This window comes from Hyaena hyaena, unplaced genomic scaffold, assembly GCF_003009895.1.
Source record: "Hyaena hyaena isolate Hyena2069 unplaced genomic scaffold, ASM300989v1 scaffold_618, whole genome shotgun sequence".
Classification (NCBI taxonomy): domain Eukaryota; kingdom Metazoa; phylum Chordata; class Mammalia; order Carnivora; family Hyaenidae; genus Hyaena; species Hyaena hyaena.
In genome coordinates, this window is record NW_024081250.1 from 532,018 (window position 1) to 553,522 (window position 21,505).

At 39.3% G+C, this 21,505-nt stretch overlaps 1 protein-coding gene across 1 annotated transcript in view; it reads right to left on the reverse strand.

Moving 5' to 3' along the window:
* The window catches only part of ERC2 (ELKS/RAB6-interacting/CAST family member 2), a 903,427-nt gene that overhangs the window by 400,353 nt on the left and 481,569 nt on the right, over positions 1-21,505 (reverse strand). The gene's annotated exons all lie outside the window — the stretch shown is intronic.

Sequence of the window (21,505 nt, forward strand, 5' to 3'; positions counted from 1 at the left end):
ACCACATTTCTCACATAATATTATGTAGGATTTATTCCTTATATAGTGAGTGTAGTTCTATAATGGCAAACAGCAACGTGGGTCCCGCTTCAATCCTTTAGTACCTCTCTCTCTCTCTTTCTAATATAATTTCAAAGAGCAGATGCTTGTATAAAACTTGACAGGAAGAAGGTTAATAATGATGATGATAATACAATAGCATTGACATTTATTGAGTCCTCAGTACCTGCCAGCCCCTTCTGACAGTCCCATCTTGTATATCAGGATATGTAATCTTCCTCACAGTTATCTGAGGTAGGCATTGTTAGTACTCTCATTTGACCACTGAAAAACAGTGGTGTAGAGAGGTAACTGACTTGCCCAAGGTCATACAGCTGGGAAGTGATGAAGCCAGTCTTCAAACATTGTAACCTGTCTGATGGCAGAGGCTGAATCTTAACCACTAAGCTCTGATGGCAGAGGCTGAACTTTAACCACTAAGCTAGTAATGCAGAAACCTCTGAGCACACTCTAGAACTTCTCCCACAATTAGCCCCCACAATTAGCCACTTGTATTCTAAAATTCTCCCACAATTAGCCACTTGTATTCTAAAAACCAACTGTGAATATGTTTGTGTGCCTGGGTAATAAATTATTAATTGTATGGTTCATATTTGTTTCAATTGATGGGATTATAGGCTTCAGTTGAATCAATGTGAACCTTGATTACCCACCAACATGAATTTGAAATCTTGCTGACTCTTGTAAATAAAATTGCATCCAAAGTACTTGTGACCCTTTAAACTCTTATAAACACTGTCATCCTTAAGATGGTGTTTGGAGAAGTTGGAGGCAGAGTCCAACTTAGCTCTGAGAAATGCCTCCTGCTTTTCACTGAAAACCATATTCATTTTCCTCCAGGCTATCTTACCACATGTATCAGTCCTACAGAGTCAAATAAGCAAAGCTTAGAGATTGCCTCTCAACTGGCAATTCTCAACATGGCAGGCCCAAACTCTCTTATTGCAAACTGAATGGTCAAAACCCTATTCACTGGGGTGTCTGAGTGGCTCAGTCAGGTAAATGTCCCACTCTTGATTTCAGCTCAGGTGAGATCATGTCCCACATCAGGCTCTGCACTGGGCATAGAAACCGTTTAAAATGCTCCCCCTCCCTCCCCCTTTTTGAAAGGTGGGGGGGAGGGAGAGGGAGAAAGAGAGACATGCTAAAACCAAATGAATAGAATACAAAGGTCATCTAAGATCACAAAAATCAAGGCTGAAAAATGTAAATAAGTGTATTTTATCTTTAGCTACAAAAATGGAAAAGAATTAGCATACCATTTGTCTAGTGGCTTTGTTTAATAATAGAAGATTAAATATTTATGCAGTCCGTATATGGAGGAGACTATTCCTGATAAATGGAAACGACTGTAAAATCATGTTTGCTAGGAATTATGTGCAACAGGGAATATCAATAGTATGTGGGACATCAAATAAACAAATTCGCTGCTGGATAATTACTTTTTCAGAAAGTCTTTATTATTAAAATACTTAATATTTTCTCACTTAAGCAAAGCTTTGTTAACTAAGATCAGAAATACATCTCTCTCCATCTTCTTGCTAAATTCTAGCAATTGTATAGTACCAATCCAAAGGTATTGCCTCATCCTATATATTAGCTCACACAAAGAACATTTATTTACAAGGCTTTCCAAACATACCTCCTGCAGTAATGTAGTCTTCAAATTAAGTAAATGGACTAAGATTTTCTGTGAACTGTCCCAGAATGCTTCTGATCCATTAGTTCCAATCAGTTACTTTAAGTACATTAAAGCTTTACTTAAATAATTTCTATTACTGGAGGCAAGGTAAATTCAATGCTACCAGAGTGATGTTTCTAACAAAACTAACTCAAACTCTGCTTCACTAAAATATAGCCAACAGGGAGAAAAACACCATAAACATAGTAATTATGGTAAGATAATCAAAGGCTCCACACTGAAAAAAAAATTGTCCTAAAAATGTCACTTGTGGGTTTTGAGGCTTTAGAGCCTTGAAAGAGACTTATTTTAAATAGAAGTTGAGAGGAAGCAACACACTTTGGATCTCTCCCTGTCTCGTCTCCCCTTTCTCTCACTCTTAGGAAGGAGAGAAGATACAAGATTAAAAAAAAAAAAAAAAATCAACCAGTTCTTTTCCACCACTACCACCCACATTGCCCCATTCTTTCTCTGTCTACTTTTCTACAGTGGCATCAAAACATCCCCATTTTACTTAGAGTTTCTTTCCCCTCAGGTTTCCCTGGCTTATAATTACAATCACAGGGAGCTCCTCCAGGGCTCTCTGAGAACTGTCAGTCCTCACACAGGGAAATTCCTGGCTGAAATCGACTCTGTCCCCTGCTTTTTAAAGAAACCAGCAGTGTGAACTAACTAAAAAGATTCAATTTGAATAAACATTTCTCCAAATAAGATATACAACAGAAACATGAAAAGATGCTCGACATCACCAGCCTTAGGGAAATGTAAATCAACACAATGAGATGGCACTTCCCACTGACTGAAAGAGTTCATAAAAATGTGGGGAAACCAGAGCCCTTATACATTATTGGTGACAATTTCCAGTGGTGTGACCACTGTGGAAAAGCGTTATCAGTTCCTTAAAAAATTGATTCTTGAATTAGCATACAACCCAGAAATTCTGCTTCTAGGTATAGGCCCAAAAGAATCAAAAGCAGAGACTAAAGCAGTGTTCATGACAGCATTGTTCACAATAACCAAAATGTAGAAACAACACTATGTCCATCAACCACCAAAAAGATATACAAAATATGTTCAGACATGCAATGGAATATTATTCATCCTTAAAAAGGAAGGAAGTTCTGACACATAATACAGCATGGATGAACCCCAAAGACATTATCCTAAATGAAATAAGCCAGACACAAAAAACACAAATATTTTATAATTCTCTTCCTATACATTCCGCTACATAGTCAAAAGCACAGAGACAGATAGAATGGTGGTTGCCAGAGGCTGGGGGAAGAGGGAAATGAGGAGTTACTGTTTAATGGATGCAGAGTTTCAGTTCAGGAGATTAAAAAAAAAGTCTGGAGCTGGATGGTTGCATATCAAAGTGAATGTACTTAAAGTCACAAAACTGTACATTTAAAAATGGCTAAAATGGCAAATTTTATGTTATATTTTACCACAATAAAAGAAAGTTGACTCATGATATAATTATAAACACAGAATGGTTTTCAGTCAACTATTACTTTTATAAATCAACAAGAGCTGTCATTTTTGCAATTCCATACTAGGCTATAAATATGATGGTTCTGGATTAGAGAGGCTCTCCTTTTAGTGCCCATCGGATCAGAGGCTATACTGTGGTATATTAAATGACAGTCAGTCATGCCTTTACATTCCTACTGCTTTAGGAAGAAGGCACTAGCTTAAGACAAACGAATCACCTTCTGCCTATGCATACATCCTGACAGACATCACTAAACAATCACAGCACTGCTTTGTCCTATGGAGCCTGCAATTTCACAACCCTTACTAACAGAGGGTTTGGACAGCTAACAATTAATCAGAACTGCCTGTCAAAATGGAATCTACCTGCCATAGTGGTCTAGGTGGCAATCCAGTTATTTTTACCTAAACTAAAATTCTACACATTAAAAAACAGTTACTACTATTAAGCTAAGGACACCAAGTAACAGATGTAGGAGGACAGGTTTGCCCCAGTCTCTGTCCATGTCTTTTCACTGTCCCAGATTCTGAAACATATAGGACTATGATACAAGAAAAGCAACCCAATGCAAGCAAATTTCTTCTGTAAAGGGACAGATAGTAAGTAGTTTAGATTTTGTTGGCCATGCAGTCTCTATTGCAACTACTCAACCCTGTCCTATAAAATCAATTATGGACAGTACATAAGTGAATGGGCATGACTGTGTTCCAACAAAACTATTTACAAAAACTGGTAGCAGGTGGTATTTGGCCTGTGGATCATAGTTTGGCAACCAGTGTTCTAGATATTTCATCTTTGGTCCAGATCTCATTAAGGGCCTCTTTCTTGTTCCTTTTATTTATCTTCAGAATACCATTTATATCCAGATCTGTGTACTGTCCCCTCTCCCTACAAATAGCTGAAGGGACAACTGGCACAGAAAGTATAGCACTAAGCAGGAGGTAGAAAGGGGCAGAGAGAGAGAATCCAAGAGGGGTGCCCTTGGGTGGGTAGGTGGGTTGAATGTAGAGTTGAGAACTAAAAATCAAGAACTAAGGCCCTTCTCTCAGAGGGAGGCTGAGGGGGAGATTAGTAGAAGACAGAAGCCACTCCCCAATTTCCACTCATCTACAAAAGCTAGATGTATTGGAATATGGAATTCAAGCCATTCAAAGTGAATCCTGTCTGTATGTGCTCTTGGATTCTGTATGTGAGCTCGACATGATTAGGGGCCAGTTTGGTTATGGGCTCTACTATCTTGCTAAGAGTCATGCAAAAAGTGATATCCTTCAATTGCTCTGAAAACTGGTACAAAGCAGGTTCAAAGCTAACACAAGGTTATTTCATCCACTGCCACTTCTAACAAATTCTCCTCAAAAACAATCATATACAGCAGGATGAGTATGGACCAGGTTAGAGCCAGGGTAGCTCAGTCTTGGGCCAGTCACTGCAGTTCAATGTTCTTGGACAAGTCAGTTAAGGTCTGTTTCTTATATTTAGAGCAGGAATATAAATGCTGGTTCCATACAAGGATAAGCAAAGATATACATTCTAGATGATCTGATTTCAGACTGAAAGATAACATCTAATAGAGGGAAGAAAAATCCCTCTCCCAGGAAGTATTTGATGGTCTGTCTTTAATACAAAGTAGGACTTAAAAAGATAAAGACACTTGGTGGGGAGACACAGAAATGCAGAGGAAGAGATAGAAAGAAAAACTGTGACTTGAGAATGGAATTATAGAAGCGGAAAGATCAAATACCTAAGCCAGTCTGCAGGAACAACATATGACTTCTTGGAGAAGTTGACACATAAGCTGAAGGATGTGAGAATAAACAGGAGGTAGTTGTGGAAGATAAGCGGGAGTAGGGGCATTCAAAACATGATGAGCCACAAAGACCAAGGCTCAGAGAAGAGAAAGAACAGATTAAGTGCGTGTGGGGAGCGGATCTGTTCATTGCTACCAGACTGTAAAACTATGCAGGTTCTGATGCAAAATGAGGCTGAGGGTTAGGCTGGGGCAAGATAAAGGATGTTCCAATAAAAAGCAGAGAGGGTATCCTGCAGGGGCATCCTTGAAGATATTAGGTGAGGCATTGATGAGGAAATGTAGAGAATTAATCAGAACAGAGTGAGGCTGCAGGCAAAGGGGCTAGTCAAGGAGTCATTATATAATCCACGCAGATCACAACAAAGGTAGGGAATAGCAGGGATGGAGAGGAGGGTAGATTCAAGAAATACTTACAGGTTAAACTCAACAGGACCTAGTGAGCAATTAGATGTAAGCGTAGGGGGACAAGAAACAGGGAAGAAATCCGAGAGACAGGATGACTTTCAGATTTCTGGCCAGGACAGTTAGGCAGATGGCCACAATGTAACCCCGTGAGGCTAGACCACGCCACACCCCAATATGATCATTCCAGCTAGAGAGAGTTACTCTCCCAGAAAACATATAGTCTGGAAAAAGTTCCCAAGGAAAAAAAAAGATGTCAAGACAAAACCAAGTTTGGAAATATCTTGGAAACAAGAACTGGAAATCGTAATTATACATGTATAAATAAAAGGCCAGTAGAGGTGAAGGGCTAAAAGATGCTACCATTAAATCAGGTTTCACTATACACAGTAGTATTTCTACAATGTTTCTTCAATGTTTTGCCTGAAAAATACACAAAGCTATAAAATGTATATCACATGTGTGTCTGTGTGTTTTACAGCCATACCATGCCTCAGATGAACACTTTCTGTCCAGCAGTATTTCATTAGACAGCATATGTATAAACAGTGGAGAAAATTTTAGTAAGTATATATTTCAAATTACTCAACCAGATTTGAGTAGATGGACATCCATTTTCTGTTTAGGTTCATAAGTTATTATTATTCTTGTGACTTTAAAAATATTTTTGAATTATCTTAAATAGTGTATACATCATTAAACAGATGTCCAATTATTACAGAAAAATGACATGGAATTGCTGGACATTTAAGGCACCACAAGTGTCAGGTAACTAAATCCAAAAAGGCATGCAGGGTGAGAAAAAAACAAAAATGAACAGTGAAAGGTCCAGTGGTTTAGCAAAACTGCTCCCTGAGCATATTTCAAGGGCTACAAGCTGTATCTAAATTCAAACAGAAACCAGGATTCTGGCTTCTACACTCCCACTGTTCCCCTAATGGAACTAAAAAAAAAAATTTTTTTAATGTTTATTTATTTTTGAGAGACAGAGAGGGACAGAGTATGAATTGGGAAAGGGCAGAGAGAGAGGGATACACAGAATCAGACACAGACTCCAGGCTCTGAGCTGTCAGCACAGAGCCCGATGCAGGGCTCAAACTCACAAACCACGAGATCATGACCTGAGCTGAGGCAGGATGCTTAAGCGACAGAGCTACCCAGGCTCGCCTAGAACATTTTATAAAAAAGGAGAACAAAGGCCCTGCAAACTGGAGGACACACAAGGATTTTTACATCATTTTTCAGGGACTGAGATATATTACTCTCACAGCCGACTTCTGATCTTCCAGGTCTATACTGTGGACACAAGCAAGAATCAGGTTTGAATTCTGACTCTATCACCAGCTAATCACACTGCCTTCAGTAAGATATACCCCTTTATTCCCTTACCTTCCTTCTCTGCATGTGAAACATGTAGAAGGTAGACAAGAACACCACGGACTTTTGTAGCCAAATCCTCCAGCTGGGCAGCCCATGGTAAATCCTCCCTCATGCCTCTCCTTCACAGCACTCAACAAGCTTATCATTAATTTCCTGTTCAATGTTGGTCTTCATGCCTAGAAGACATCTCTCTGAGGATAGTAGTATTATAATTTTGTTGATTCCAATGTTTAGTGCAGTGGCTGGCACTCAGGAAAAGCTGATTTCAAGTAACTGACTCCAGGGAGCTCTTCCACCTTCTTTTTTTTTAAAAAAAAATGTTTATGTAATTAGTTAATAGCATTGCCAGAGTTAAAATCCAGATAACTCCATACCCCTAGGGAATGGAGGACAACTCAGTTCCAAGTAGGATCCCTGTCCATTCTCTCTTTGCTGTGAGATCATTTCAGGACTTGCCTTATCATAAGCTTTCTGAGCTAGTTCCTCTCTCACCAGGCCCTCAAGGGTCATGTTCCTAATGTACTCCCCAGATCTTCCTGGTTCTTCTAAAAGAAAACAAAAACCCCATTTACATTTGGGGTCTCAGAGTTTACATTAATAACTATAAGGAGGTTGAGCATGACTTTTAAAATGGCATATAATAGCGAAGTTAGAAAGTTAAGTACCATGTGGAAGTAACTTCTCAGAACTAGGCCGTGTCTCCCCCCAGCTCCTCTCCCTTCTCAAAGATCCTTAGGTAATGACTGAACTTAGGGAGTTCCACCATCCCTTTGTTCCTGTGGTAGAGAGTCAACCTCTGGTTCTCTTTCCATCTCCTTGTCCAGGGTCACTCTTCCTTGGTCAGCAGAGGGAGGCTCCCACTCTCATCTTCTTCTTGTTATTCCTATCCACTGATTGTTGATCTCCCTCCAATGAGCCTCAGATTCTGGGTAAATGACTGTGGCTCTTTCAAAAGAGGAACTCAAGACTAGTATAAACAATCAACTCATCCTAAAACTCCCAGCTCAGAGCTACCATCCTGCTGTGCACAATTTCCAAGGCAAGGCCTCCTCACCTGGCAAAAGGCATTCTTCTGGGAAGGGGCTCTGAGTGCTTCTCCCAGGCACCTCCACTCTCTCCCCAATTTCTCCTAGGATTTTCCTCTTGTCCCCAGCTCTGGTTGAGTTTCAAATTTTGCCTACTATTTTCTGTTGACTTTGGGTCTTCCCAACATGGCTACTTTTATTTCATTCCAGTTCCTCCAAAGTAAAACTTCTAAATCTTGTTTTTAAACAGACAAAAAACAGTGGGCAAATCTAATTTGGGTAAGAACACAATTGGGTAAGAAAAAAATATAAAGGAAAGTAAGGCAATTACTACCATTGAAATCAAGAGAGTGGTTATTTTGGGAGAAAGAAATGAGTTGGTTTGAGCAATATCTCTTGGAGGGCTTCTGGGATAACTAGAAAGTTCTAGGTCCTTTTATGAGTGGTGGATTCAAAGGTGTTATAAATTCATTAGCTGTACATACATGTGTTTTTAGCTGTTTTCTGTATTTGTATTACACTTAATGAAAAATATTCTTCCTTTTTTAAGTTCTCGTCCTCTTTGACCCTACCAACTAAGGACCAATTGGATTTCCGTAAATAGAGAAACATGTAAGTCTCTTCCATGTTTCTGCAAGACCTCATCACTGCAATAGATGTTTCCAATCCAACTTCCATTTACTTGTCTCCATTCATGAATCAAAACAGATCTCTGTCAAGACAGAGAGTATGTCTAAGGAAAGCTATGGCCCAAGAAAACCTTGGATGATGAACAACCTGGAGGATAAAAGGCTTGAGTGGTTCCTAGAAATATAATGATCCTTTCTTTTTATGTCTGTTAAAGTATTTTTAAGAGTTACTATGTGCAGAGAAGAGCTTTAAAGCAGATGGAGGCAATAATGATGTTGTAATCATGACATCTATTGTTACTGTGTGCCTAGGATTAAGTATTTAATGAACCGCATAAGATTTAATGTTTACAACAACCCTAGGAGATATATACTATTTTTCTTGGTAATTTTTAATGATTTGTAGTGCTTTTCCTCTGAAAAGCTAACCCATGCTCACCTTTGGACCTATGTACACACTGTTTCCTCTACTTACAATGTTCTTTCTCCCAACATTTTGTCTGAGTGGCTACTGCTCCTGCTTCAGGTCTTAGCTTAAATGCCACACACTCTTCATTCCACAATTAGCTTTCTTTCACTTTACGGTACCTCTTAAAATATATTCCCAACACATTCAGCACTCAGAAAAGCAACTGTCCTGTTCCTGCTCATAACTGTGGCAAAGTCCTCCAAAACTGATAGGTCATCCTGATGACTGCGCCATCCTGGAATTATTTTCAATAAATACCCAGATGCAATAAAGCAGTCTATCTTGAGATACACATACATTTTGACAACGAACCATGAAAAAGCAAGTAATTAACACATCGGCTTGGCCAAGAAAAAATGCTCTTGTTAATTACTATGAAGAATAAAGAAATAATGGTGCTAAATCACAGGTGCCAATCTTCAGGCTGGGAAGCGAAAAAACTGGCCCTCTATGCAAAGATAAAGCCAAAGAAAAGAATCTTACTTTCTCAGCAAATCAGCTATATCTGGATTTTGGTCAGGGCAGGTTTTAATTGCAAACTTTATTAAGCAACAATAAAGATGGCAAACGAAATGCTTTAGATATGAGAAGAAAGGGTAATAATAGTTGCATGCACTTAGTCGGGTGAGGAAGCATACAGAACATTTCTAAAATTTATTTTATAGTTAAAATTTATGTTTAGCTTGGTTTTGTGGCTGCCTCTGCAGCCTGTATGTGCAAGGCATTATAAATACTATTCAGGGGTCCTGCCTCCCTCCTACACCCCATAGCATCAATCAAATTAACCAAATAGCCATCAAAGTACTTTTGGAGTGTGCTCTGTGGCCCGAATCAACTGCAGGTAAACCACTTGGCCACAGGAGCCATGCCATTTCCTCCTTAGTCTCCTTGCTCTCATGGCCTCCAGTCTGGAGACAGCACCCAACCTCTCGATTTACGGGAACCCTTTGCCCACCTCCTGTGCGTGGGTATGCAAGGCCATATTTAGCTCAACCTACCCATAGTTCACTTCACCCAGCCAGGTGAAGCCAGACACCAAGTGAGCACAAAGAAGAAAAGGCTTTCTGTCTCAAGTATCTGTCTGTGTGAAGTTAGTGGCTTTTTAAAGGCTACCACTTTGGTGCCTACGCGTCAAATTCTTTGGGTGTTTAATTTAGAGGTGGAAAATATAGTCATCTAACTTCAGCAAGCAGAATTAAGGAGGTTATGATGTTTCAAGTAAAAAATAAAACAATTTGGGAATGGATATACATATGTGTGTATGTATACCTATAGACATGCATATATACCATATGTGCACATGTGTTCAAACAATGAGGATATGGCTTACTGCCAAACATTAAGAAAAGTTTTAAAAATTTACGACGCTTGAAAAAAATATACGAAGACATAAGTCTTAGATTTTTCTCCCAATCAATCAATGCTAAACTACCAGAACAGGCATGCAAATCTTTAATATAGTACATACAACCCAAGGAATTGAGAGTTTAACAGAAAATCTAAAATTAACAATGGCCTCAACAATCATATCAGAAAATGACTTTATTTTGTCAATGCTAACGACAGTGTTGGTGATGATGGCAAAAGTCCTTGTGTCTGTCATTTCCTGAGCACATTCCATGCACAAAGAACTGTGGCAATGACCTTACAATGAGATGTCACTGGTTCATGCAAACATGTGAGGCAGTCTTCTTATCCCCTTCTTAAAGAAGAGAAAACTGAGGCACAGCAAGATTAAGAAATCTCAATACCACCCAGCCACAAAGTGGAAGGAGGGCCAATAGATTACACACCTGTGTAACTATAGATAAAAGAATGAAAAGTGATGGTCATTGATTTGAGGCTTCGACTAAGAAAGGGGTACTGGGAAAGGAACAAAAACCAAATCTAGAGTAATAAAGGAAATCAGGAAAAACTCAGGGAATTTTCTAGATAATTTAGGCCTCCAAGGAGTCACTGGCATCCAGAATGTCAACATAATGATGGCAACATAAAGTTTTCGTGTAGTGGTAAATTATTTGAATCTTTCATAGTATAGAAGCAGCCATTTGAAAAGTTGGAAACTCAATCAGTGTATTATTCATATGATGCCTAAAAAGTAGCTTGCTTCATTTCAAAATTTTAAAATGTTGTCTGAGGAAAAAAGGATAAGTTGACAATATGTCATCTCCATGTACATCATCCCTATTCTAAGGAGTCACCTTGGAGGCTGTTACTTATTCCAAAGAGCCAGGCTTTTCTCTAAGACATTTTGGGAAACTACTCTTTGGAATCATTGCCAAAGTCTGGCACATTTTTTTTGGTGTGTGTGACAAAGTATCTTGCCAGCAGCATAACTTAATAGTCACATGTCTTTGAGAACCAAGTGTGGAGAATAAGTCTGCTGATCACAATGGGAAACTCTGGTTTTAGGAAAGAAACTTGTGCTGTGATTACAAAAGAGTAAGGAACCTTGTGCAGTTTATAAAATGGCCAGGAGTGTTGCAGAATTGCTTACTCAATTACTTACTGTTACTTTTGAGTAACAGCTATGCAGGGAAGTGTATGTGAGCTCCACTGTGTGGTGGCTGACAAGGGAAACATGCATTTGGAAATGACAGTGTCAAAACTAGACTATTGAAGATGGCAGCAATGATATAGACATCACACTTATGCTGACTCAGTGCCCCCTACATGGTGCCTGGCTGCATAGTGATGAATGCATAGTGATGAATACCCACTGCATAGTGATGAATGTCTCTATGACTCCACCCATCTGCCAGTTAACAATAAAGAAACTTATTCCTAATGAAAAAATTCACTCTTACAACAGTTAACCAGATCAAAGACCTGAACACTCACAATGGAATGGCTTCACTGCAGAACTAAGACAGGAGAAAAACCTGCTCAATGTGGCCCGTTGCTCATTTTGTCACCTTTCTCCAGATGTTTGCAGTTTGTAGACTGTTTCCTAAACATGTGTATAGAGGGTGCCTGCCACAAGAGGCAGTCTCTCAGAGGCCAGGGTGGAATGAGGTTTCCTCTGGTCCCCTCACTATGTTGCTGGCCCTGCTCTCAGGACACTCACTCCAAGCAGCTTCCAATGGGGATGGTACCCCCAGTAGCTGAAGTGAGAAAGAAAGAATAACCAAGGCAGATCTATAAAGGTGCACATCTTTAAGTGTGAACGAGAATGCCTCTTGCAGGAAAACCCTGTTCGAACAAACCTCATGACAAGGTCTAGATGGTACATCCTCTATTGTCTGATTATTCAGCTATTTACTTATCCCACAGTTATTAAAAATAAGTTATATTATTACTTGCATTGAAACAGCAGCAGCGAGTAAGACACAAGCCCTCACCTCCAAGGAGGTCTCCATAGAGTCATAGTTGGAACACTTCTCTGTTCTCTCCAAGCTCCCAGCATATACTATTGACCAGGGGGAGGCAATCCTCTTCCCTCCAGGACAGAGTTCCCCAGTCCTTCTCTCTCTGTGCCAGGCAGCAGCTCCCAATCCACAAAAATGTTATGGGAGCTTATTATCCTTTCTGCTCACTTATCATATAATTCATTCATTCACTTAGAAATATTTATTAAATACCTACCAAGGGCCAACCCTGTTCTAGATACATTAGAGAATCTGACATTCTGGGAAGGGAGATAGACAAAGTCCCGTATGCTCATGGAAAGACAGCTAGGAGACAAGTACACTAATAACTGTATTATGTTTAGGCTATGCTATGCATGATGAAGAAAGATAAAGTGAGGTTGGGACATAAAGAATTACAAGAGCAATTAATAAGAAAGAACATTCAGAGAAGGCTCTCTGAGGAGACTGCATTTGAGCAGATATCTGCATGAAGTGAAGAAATAAGTTACATATGCATCTGAAGAAAGAACATTCTAGTCAAGGGCAAAGCAAGTTCCAAGATCCAAGGGCAGGCAGACTTGGAGACTGGTGTGCTGGTGTAGTCAGTGAAGGAGACAATGGGAGGAGAGAGGTCTCAAAGCAAACCAGGGCCAATCCTGCAGGGTGACACAGGCTAGGGTGAGGTCTCTGGGGCTCCCTAACAAGTGTAAACATGGAACAACAACCCAACATCAACAGCCTCATCAGCATCCTCGTGGCACTGGCCAGTGTGTACTCTGTGCTGAGTGCTGTTTCCTAAATGACCACAGCACTAGGAGGTGGGTACTATCATCACCTAAGATCCAGAAACTTTTCTCACATCACACAGCTAGCAAGTGGCAACAGTAGGAATTAACCCTGGAATCCATGCCCTTAACCAGTGTGGTAAAAGCACACCATAGAAAAAGCAATTATAGCTCTACATGATTAAGAGATACAAAAATATTTACATGTATCCAAAAATTATAAAACAAGCCCTGCTAATGTTATGTGAATGGATGTCTGTGGCTTTGTGTAAGACTCCACTGAGTTGTTCATATATGTATTTCCAAAGTACTGGGGGTCAAAGTGCTCAGAGGCCAAGGCAACTAGACTGGGAGTCTGTACCAGGTGATGGAAAAGCTCTTCTGGAGGATCACTGGCTCTGGAGTAAAGAATGCTTGTGGACAGTTCAGGTGAGATTCTGCCATTAAATATAACAGTGGCAAAAAGTAATCAGTGATTTTAGATGTAACCAACTAAAGTGATTTAGATGTAGCCAAATAAACAAAATAAACATCATAAGTAGACATCCTGACTATTTTATCTACACCCCCTATAAATTAATATATTCAACCTTGAACATACTTTATGAGATTTAGAAATAGTAGATGGCTATATAATCAGGGTGGCTTATATTGGGGTATATACAATGATATTTCCTAACTCATAGATGATGGGAGGAAGTAATCATTAGAACCAGGGAAAGGGTCCAGCCCTCAGCCTGAAAACATTTGCAGGGAAGCCAGTGTACAGTGTTCATCTTCTGAACTTGTACTGCTACCTAGTCCAACCTATTTTTAAAAATCTCTTTGGGTTATATTTCCCCATCTCGTGGTATGTCTTATGTTTATGTCTTTATGGTTTTGTCTATCCATCAGACAAAATGAGAGAAAAGAAGAACCTGGTCTCAGAAACCTAAGAGGTTAGTACAGAGCCGGACACAAATGGCTGTGGAATGAATGAATACATAAATGACACTTTGATTTCATAAGCTTTAAAATATAGAGATATATATGACCTTATTTTTATGTGGGGGAAAAATAAGTCTGAAGAATTTAAAATGTTACAAAACTTATTACAGCTGACAAGAGGGTCCTCATTTGGCTGTAATACACCTCCCAGACTACCTAGCCCCTGAAGATGCACTGCTAACCACCCTTTCTCAAACACTGAACTCCAGTGTACATGCAGCAATTCCTGTGAAGTGAGACTTTATCCATGTGACCAAGCCACAGTCTAGTATGGCCTTAAGCTCCATTTAGAGTAAGGGGCAAAATAACCTTGAAAGATAACTAAAAGGGTAAGGCCTTTATTAAACCAGGTTAAGAGAGGTACAGTTCATTCAGAAATTAGAGGCTCATTTATGATCAGACTCAGGCATCCAGGAGACATACATACATTCAAGGTTATATTGTTTAACCGTTAACATGTTCAAATTTGCGGTTTTCTAATTTCTCATAAAGATCCTTTCACAGCCAAAAAAATACAACCAAAATAAAAACAAGCCTACTAGTAATAACACAGGGACGCTCTGTGCTTCATTTTCAGCCCGTATAATTGATTTTGACAGCAGAGCAGGAACCTAGAGCACTATAGTCTACATTCCAAAGAACGGCTTTAGCGGGAAGAAAGCAAAACTGTGTCCAAATGAGAAGTGACAACAAATACCTAAAATAATTCAATTGTATATTTTAAGGCTGGAATAATTTCCACATCTTCCTCCAAAACATTCTTCATCTAATTTGGATTTGGGGCATAGCATTATGTGGGCTTATAATCAGAAGTGTAGATCCCAAAATCAAGAAGTAATAGGAAATATCACTGTGCCTGTCATAAACATTTTTCAGGTTTGCTTCACATCAGCTTTTTAAACGAGGTGAAATTTTAAAAAAGTATATCAGAGGTAGAATTCTCTTGGCCAATCATTCTAACAAAACTGCTTTTTAATCAAGTGGCAGGCACAAAGACATTGCATGATGCCCAGGTGAATTCTTATTCAACAAAGATAATTTTATGTTTAATACAGTGTCACTGCAGAGTTTTTTTTTTTCCAATCTCAAACTATAATCAAACACCTAATTGTATATCTCAGTTATCAGCACTGTGAATTGTCTGAATCAGCATTTACCCAAGTTCCATAAAATGCTAACTTTTTGCAATGTGAATAGATATTCCAGGAAAAGAAAAATTCTTTTTGTTAAATGATTTGGAGAAATTTTGGGTTAAAGAACATTAAACTTGACTTTAAAAATGTATTGTTTTCCAAAAACGTTTGACAAATGGAATCCTTTCTTCTAATGGTATCTCATAGAAGTTCACTTTGATAAACATGCTTTGGGAAATGTGAACCTAGATCATATCAACCCGGTTTTTGTCAAATTAGTCTCTTTCCATTTTCCCACAGTTCATTATGACCAACATAGTTGAGGAGGAAAATAGCCACTATGATATAGTGGCTTATTAAAATAATAGTCTACTTCACCAACAATTACATTTAAAAGACACATAGCTCCTGCTCTTGAGAAAGAAGTCTGAAACCCAGGTGGCTCAATTCTAAGGAGTTCCTGCATTGTGTATCCTGTGTCCAGACTCACAGTTCTAATCTTTATCTTATACTAAAAAAGAAGCGATTGGTGGATGTGTTATTATAACCAACTACTCTGAAGAAAGGAAACATTATATTTTAGTGCACACTACAAAAGTCTTCTCAAAATGGTAGGCATGACACTTCAGACAGAGAACAGAAAGATTTTAGAATAAATTATACCTAAAGCCAGCTAAAGCATTTGTACCATGGCTGGTACTGAAGAAGACCAATGGATTCCCAACTGGAGGACATCCTTGCTACTGACATGGATGCTCTGTGTGGGCAGCAGCATCCACAGTTGTTCATAAGGTGGCCTCTCAGATGGCACCTTTAATCATCACATGCATGCACTCTTAAGTTAGTCTCAGGATGGCAGGATCTCAGAGTTGAAAGGGGCCTTACCTCAATATAAGCATCTCATTTTGTAGATGACAAAACGGATCAGAGAGGAAAAAGAATCACTTGCCCAAGATTACATGGTTAATTAAATGACTGAGCCAGGACTAGAACCCACATCCCCAACTCCCTTGGTACTCTCATCCCTTACCCACTCAGCTCCTTGTAGCTCAGGGCAGAACTGTGGTTCAGATAGCCTTCTAAAAGCTTCTGTTCTGATTTGCCAGAGCCAAGGCTCCAGCTACAGACATACCCTCAGAGCTATCTCCTTCCAATGGTTTTTTATTCCAAAGCAAGCAGCAGCCAAAGAACACACGATCTGGTTCACTTACAGAAGCTGCAGCAAATCAGATGCCCAGGGAAGGACATCTTTAGTCAGAAGAAAGATCTTGAGATATTCAAAGGTAAAGAATCTTGTCTAACCAACTGGTAAACTGCAACAGGTAGCACAGTACCTGGCACACAGAAGTCCTCAAAAAACATCAGTAGGGCTCCTTGCAGAGCTCAGGGCAGACCCTTGCATGTCCTGAAGAAGCATCACAATCTTTCCCATTAGTTAAAAAAAACTTATCCACTATTCCACAAAATTCACGTGAGTCCTCCTTACCTACATTTATGCTACCTAATTCTTTCATTTTTGGAGTAGCCTGACCATCATCTTCACTGTTGCCATAGTTACTGGGGCCAGTAGTCATAAAGAAACAGTCTGCACAGGAGAGAGGGGTGCCCCCACTCATGACTGAGACCTGAGAAAGAATGCCAGTTCTTTCTCTTTTTAACATCACCATGTCTCAATCTTCTCAACTGTACAATGGTTCCAAAGATGGTAGCTACCTGGGAAGCTTCTTGGGAAGATTAAACAAGTCAATACAGAGCAACTTGGCCAACTAGGATTAGTTTTTAACTAGGTTTGGTCTTTTATATTGAAAAGAAGCATGAAGCTGGGTAAGCAAGAGTCTTGAGATCAACTGCGTGTGTCTTCCATGGGCGTCAAAGAGGAGAGCACCACATACATATCAGGTACTCACTGTAGATGAAGTGGTGTGTTGCCCAGATTCCTCTTCATGCATAAGGCATTCCTTCCTCAGCTGCCAGGGATGTGTCTTCCAAGGTTATACCCTTCCCAGAGGTTGCCAGGATCCACTTACTTATTGATGAGGGGTAACAAAGGCCCAGCCCTCTCATCTCAATTGGGGTCAGTCAACTCCCTCAAAATGGCCACCAACTCCATGGGTGCTGACAGGAAATACTGAGCATCCCTTGCAACTACATTTCAATTCAACTTCTCAGGTGCCCAGTCCTACTTCTCTCTCTTCCTGAGATCCCCGACTCTCAATAAACCTCCTGCATGTTAATCTCATTCTCAGTTTCACGAGGAACTAAACCAAAGACATTATCCTTGTGATAGTTCATTGCTCAACAAAAAGTAGTGGCTAATATTCTTATTGCTGAAATATTTAAGCAATCCACATTTCTTCCATGACAAGAGACTTCCTGAGTCCCTTTACAGGTAACATCCCTTTATGGATGAGGGAACGTGGCAAAGATATAAATAACTTAAACTGATCTTTAATTACCATCTAAAAAGTCCTAAGTTATATAGCCCATTCCCCCAATGTTCACCATCAATTTGCCACTTCTTTAGGTATTCAAATTTTAAAGACATTAAAGAGTCATAGAGATGACAGAATACCCTGTTTATAAATACTGCATAAAGCTTAGTGTATTGTGAGAAATCATTTTATGTCATCTTAAATGACCAATCTAATATCCAGCACTGAGAGAGCAAAGGCCCAACTTTGGGGCTTACAGGTTAATGATTCAAATCCTACTGAAGGCAGACATATCTTATAACATCAGTGGGCTACACAAATGCCACCAGACAAGGATGCAAAAGGCCTGAGCTCTGATCACCCCTCTGCCAATAATTCCCTCTGGAGTCTTGAACAGACTGTGTGCCTTTGCTGGGCCTGACTTCCCTCAGCAGCAAAGCAAGGGGCTTCTATTAAATAAAGTGTAAGGTCTCTGCTAGTAAGAAAAACTTACAATTGCTTAACATTGCAGGGTTTTTACAGGCAACATAAGAGGTAAGATGTAGAGGGAAAGTCTAATACCAGAGAAGAAATTAAGAGTGTCATAAATTCAAATTATCAATTTCCCAAATGTGTATTACAGGAGAGACTATTAACTGACTAGGAACAAATTTTATAGTTGTATTTTCCTTTTGCAGGATTTCCATCTAAATTATTGCCCATGTCATTGGTTGTCATTTCCTTAATCTGGAATGTTTGAATATACAGCTTAGCAATGCTCTAGACATGCCACAAGTCAAAGTTAACATTTTTAAAAATTAACCATGCCCAGGTCTCTGCCTTGCATAGCAACATGCTGAGATACCAGCATCGATTAGAAAGAGGTACTGATGTTGGGGTGATATGCACTGTGATTTGCAGGTGCTCCCCTGACTAACCTCTTGTTGCCATATCTCAGGGTAAACTTGCCATAATTACCCTGGCCAGGAAGAGCTGGTTTAACTATACTGGCTTTTTTGATGCATGTTGAACATGACTGTCCTTGAGGGATTTCTGGGTCCCATGTGTGAGTTATCATGTGAATTCTACCTTTGAAAAAATAAGGTGTGCTGTCAGAGTTATTTTCTTCTTTCAATCCCTTGCCTTCAAAGTGTGAGTTCCTCAGTAATGCCTTCATTGTGTCTACTTTGAAAATTATACTGCACCTGCTACAGATGCTCCCAAGCACACACTCTGAAGGTCTCTCTTCTCAATGACTTTTAATGTACAAATTCAGGTTCAGAAACTTTTGCCTGGGGAAGCAATTTCTTCAGTTTCCAAAACCTGAGGTTTATTCTGACCTTCACAGGAAAAATTCTTTTTTTAAAAATATTTTTTAATGATTATTTATTTTTGAGAGAGAGAGAGACAGACAGACAGGCAGACAAAAGACAGAGCATGAGCAGGTTACGGGCTAAAAAAGAGGAAGACACAGAAGACCTGCTGCTTCAGAGCATGCTCCAGGCTCTGAGCTGTCTGCACAGAGCCTGATGTGGGGCTCAAACTCACAAACCATGAGATCATGACCTAAGCCAAAGTTGGACATTCAACCAACTGAGCCATCCAGGCGCCCTTCACAGGAAAATCTCTTAAGCGCAGGCACCTCCTCAAAGATTTGCCTTTAAGGATACCTACAATTGCAGATGAGTCAGTGAACACCTGTCTGAGGCTCAGTTTCCCCACCTATACAACGGAAACATACAAACTTGACTCTACCCAGTCCCCAAGGTCAATGGGAAGATCCAGCATGAAGATTACCCCATGGAAACACTTTGAGAAGCACCCAGAGCTCTGGCTGGGATTGGTTGTTGTAGCTGTTGACTAAGCTGATCATCTGCAGTGATTTTAAGCATATGAAAATGATGTTTCTAGTTTATGGTGCAAGCCTCACCTTAAAGTAAGCTCAGAGGTCAGAGTTAAAGGTAGAGAGAAGAAAGACAGATTCTATAAAGCAAGCTGAAGCACATTTATGAATGCTTCTAATTCTCACTGGAGAGCATAGGGGAGGATGCATGCTGTCTTTCCCTTAACAATGTATATTTCAGGGCCCCAAAATAGAAAATGTATAATATCTAAAAAACAGTCTGATCCTCCTTAGTAACCTCCTTCAAAACGAGTAAGAGATTACCATATTATTCCAGCAAGATTCCTTTCTCCATCTCCCATCTCCTTAAGCTTTGTCATCCCAGGGCATTCAGGACTCCACTTCCATAATAATAATGATTTCATTAGACAAATATGATGCATTTCATTCTGTAAGATCTTCAGTCTTTGACAAACAAACATGCACTTTGCTGAAGACTATCTAACAACCACTAATTGAGTAAAACATGAAAACCCTTCAGAAAAGAATAATGAACCCCACTCTGTCTCCAGGGGGTAATTTAGTAGGTAGATTAGGCAACACTTGATTAAGGGTAAACCTCTCTTTTCCATAGAAATATATTGTGTTTGTATAGAGGGGCTGTATCAAGTGGAGGATTAGGTCACAAATCCTCAGGAAAATGCAGAAGATGTTTCTCAGAAGAAACATGCAAGTTACTGCACATTTGGAAAAACAAGCAATATTTTTTTGGGAGGAAAGAAGAAAAAATCCACATACAGCAGTTTTATTTACACGATTTCACTGGCCTTCTTGGAACATTTCTAAAACTGGTTAGTTCTTAAATAAATTGCAAAGGATGCCTCGTCACCTCTGATAGTCTATGAGTTACTAAAAAGAGTAACGATTCAACTCAAGGCTACCAGAAACTAATTGTCAAATAAGATTTTTTTGGGACTGCCTATAGGAACCTGTTGCAACAAAAGTCATTTTTGGCTCATGGGGGATTACAGTATGAAAGAAAAACAAATGCTAAAATAAATCCCCAAGGAAAGAAGGAATTTCTGTACTAAACCTCAGTCCTGTCCTCCAACATTTTGTGTCCTCAGCAGACTTGCAAATACTTGAGTATTTCTTGTCTGAAACCATGAACAGAGTCTGGAAATGTTGGATGTGGTTTGGTCCACATGTCAACAATGTGATGGAATTTATTCACAACTTAATGGAACATCCCAATCTCTACACTCAAGATTGAAAATCCTAAGGCAAACAAAACACCTTACAGTGTTAAAAGAAATCATATTAAATTCTAATGCAACTTTGAACAAATGTGGATTTTTCTTTTAAGCCTGTGTTCAGATAACTTTAGTATCTTTCCATATGTTGAACAAGATGGCTGAAATGGAGCCTCCCTAAATCACTCTACACCATGCCTACCGAATGGCCATGAGAAACTAGAAACTGAAAAAAACGTGTTTTGACAATGATGGATCTCTTAACTCCACAGGTCAGGTTTCTTCTAATGGCAGTACTTAGAAGTGTACCATAACACAGGAACATAGATCACAGTTAGAGTAACAATTTTAAGCTTAGGGAATTGAAAGAGAAATGAACTTAACTCAGTGACTTGGAGAGATGAACATATAGATATGAGGCTTAAAAAATTGCTGCTTAAAACATATGTGTCCCTCTGCAAAGAAACAACTTACCAATGCTTGGGAACTTCATAATAAACTATATGTTTTGCTGAAAGCTATGCTTTTTTTTGAAGTTTATGTTGTTTGTTACACTTCCTCTGTTAGCGGACTCTAACTCTAATTGGAGAAGCAAAATAAAGGAAGTCCCCTTGGAAAAAAGATATGGATGTACTGACATGCACAAATTGAAAAATAAAATTGTCTTTCTAGCTTTTTTTTATGGTTTAAAACTTTACTAAAAGGACAAGAACAAATGGGAACATTCATTTGCTTTTTAAACTGATCACACTTGGGTTTAACCACTGGCAGAGAAGAAACTTTACAGTTCCC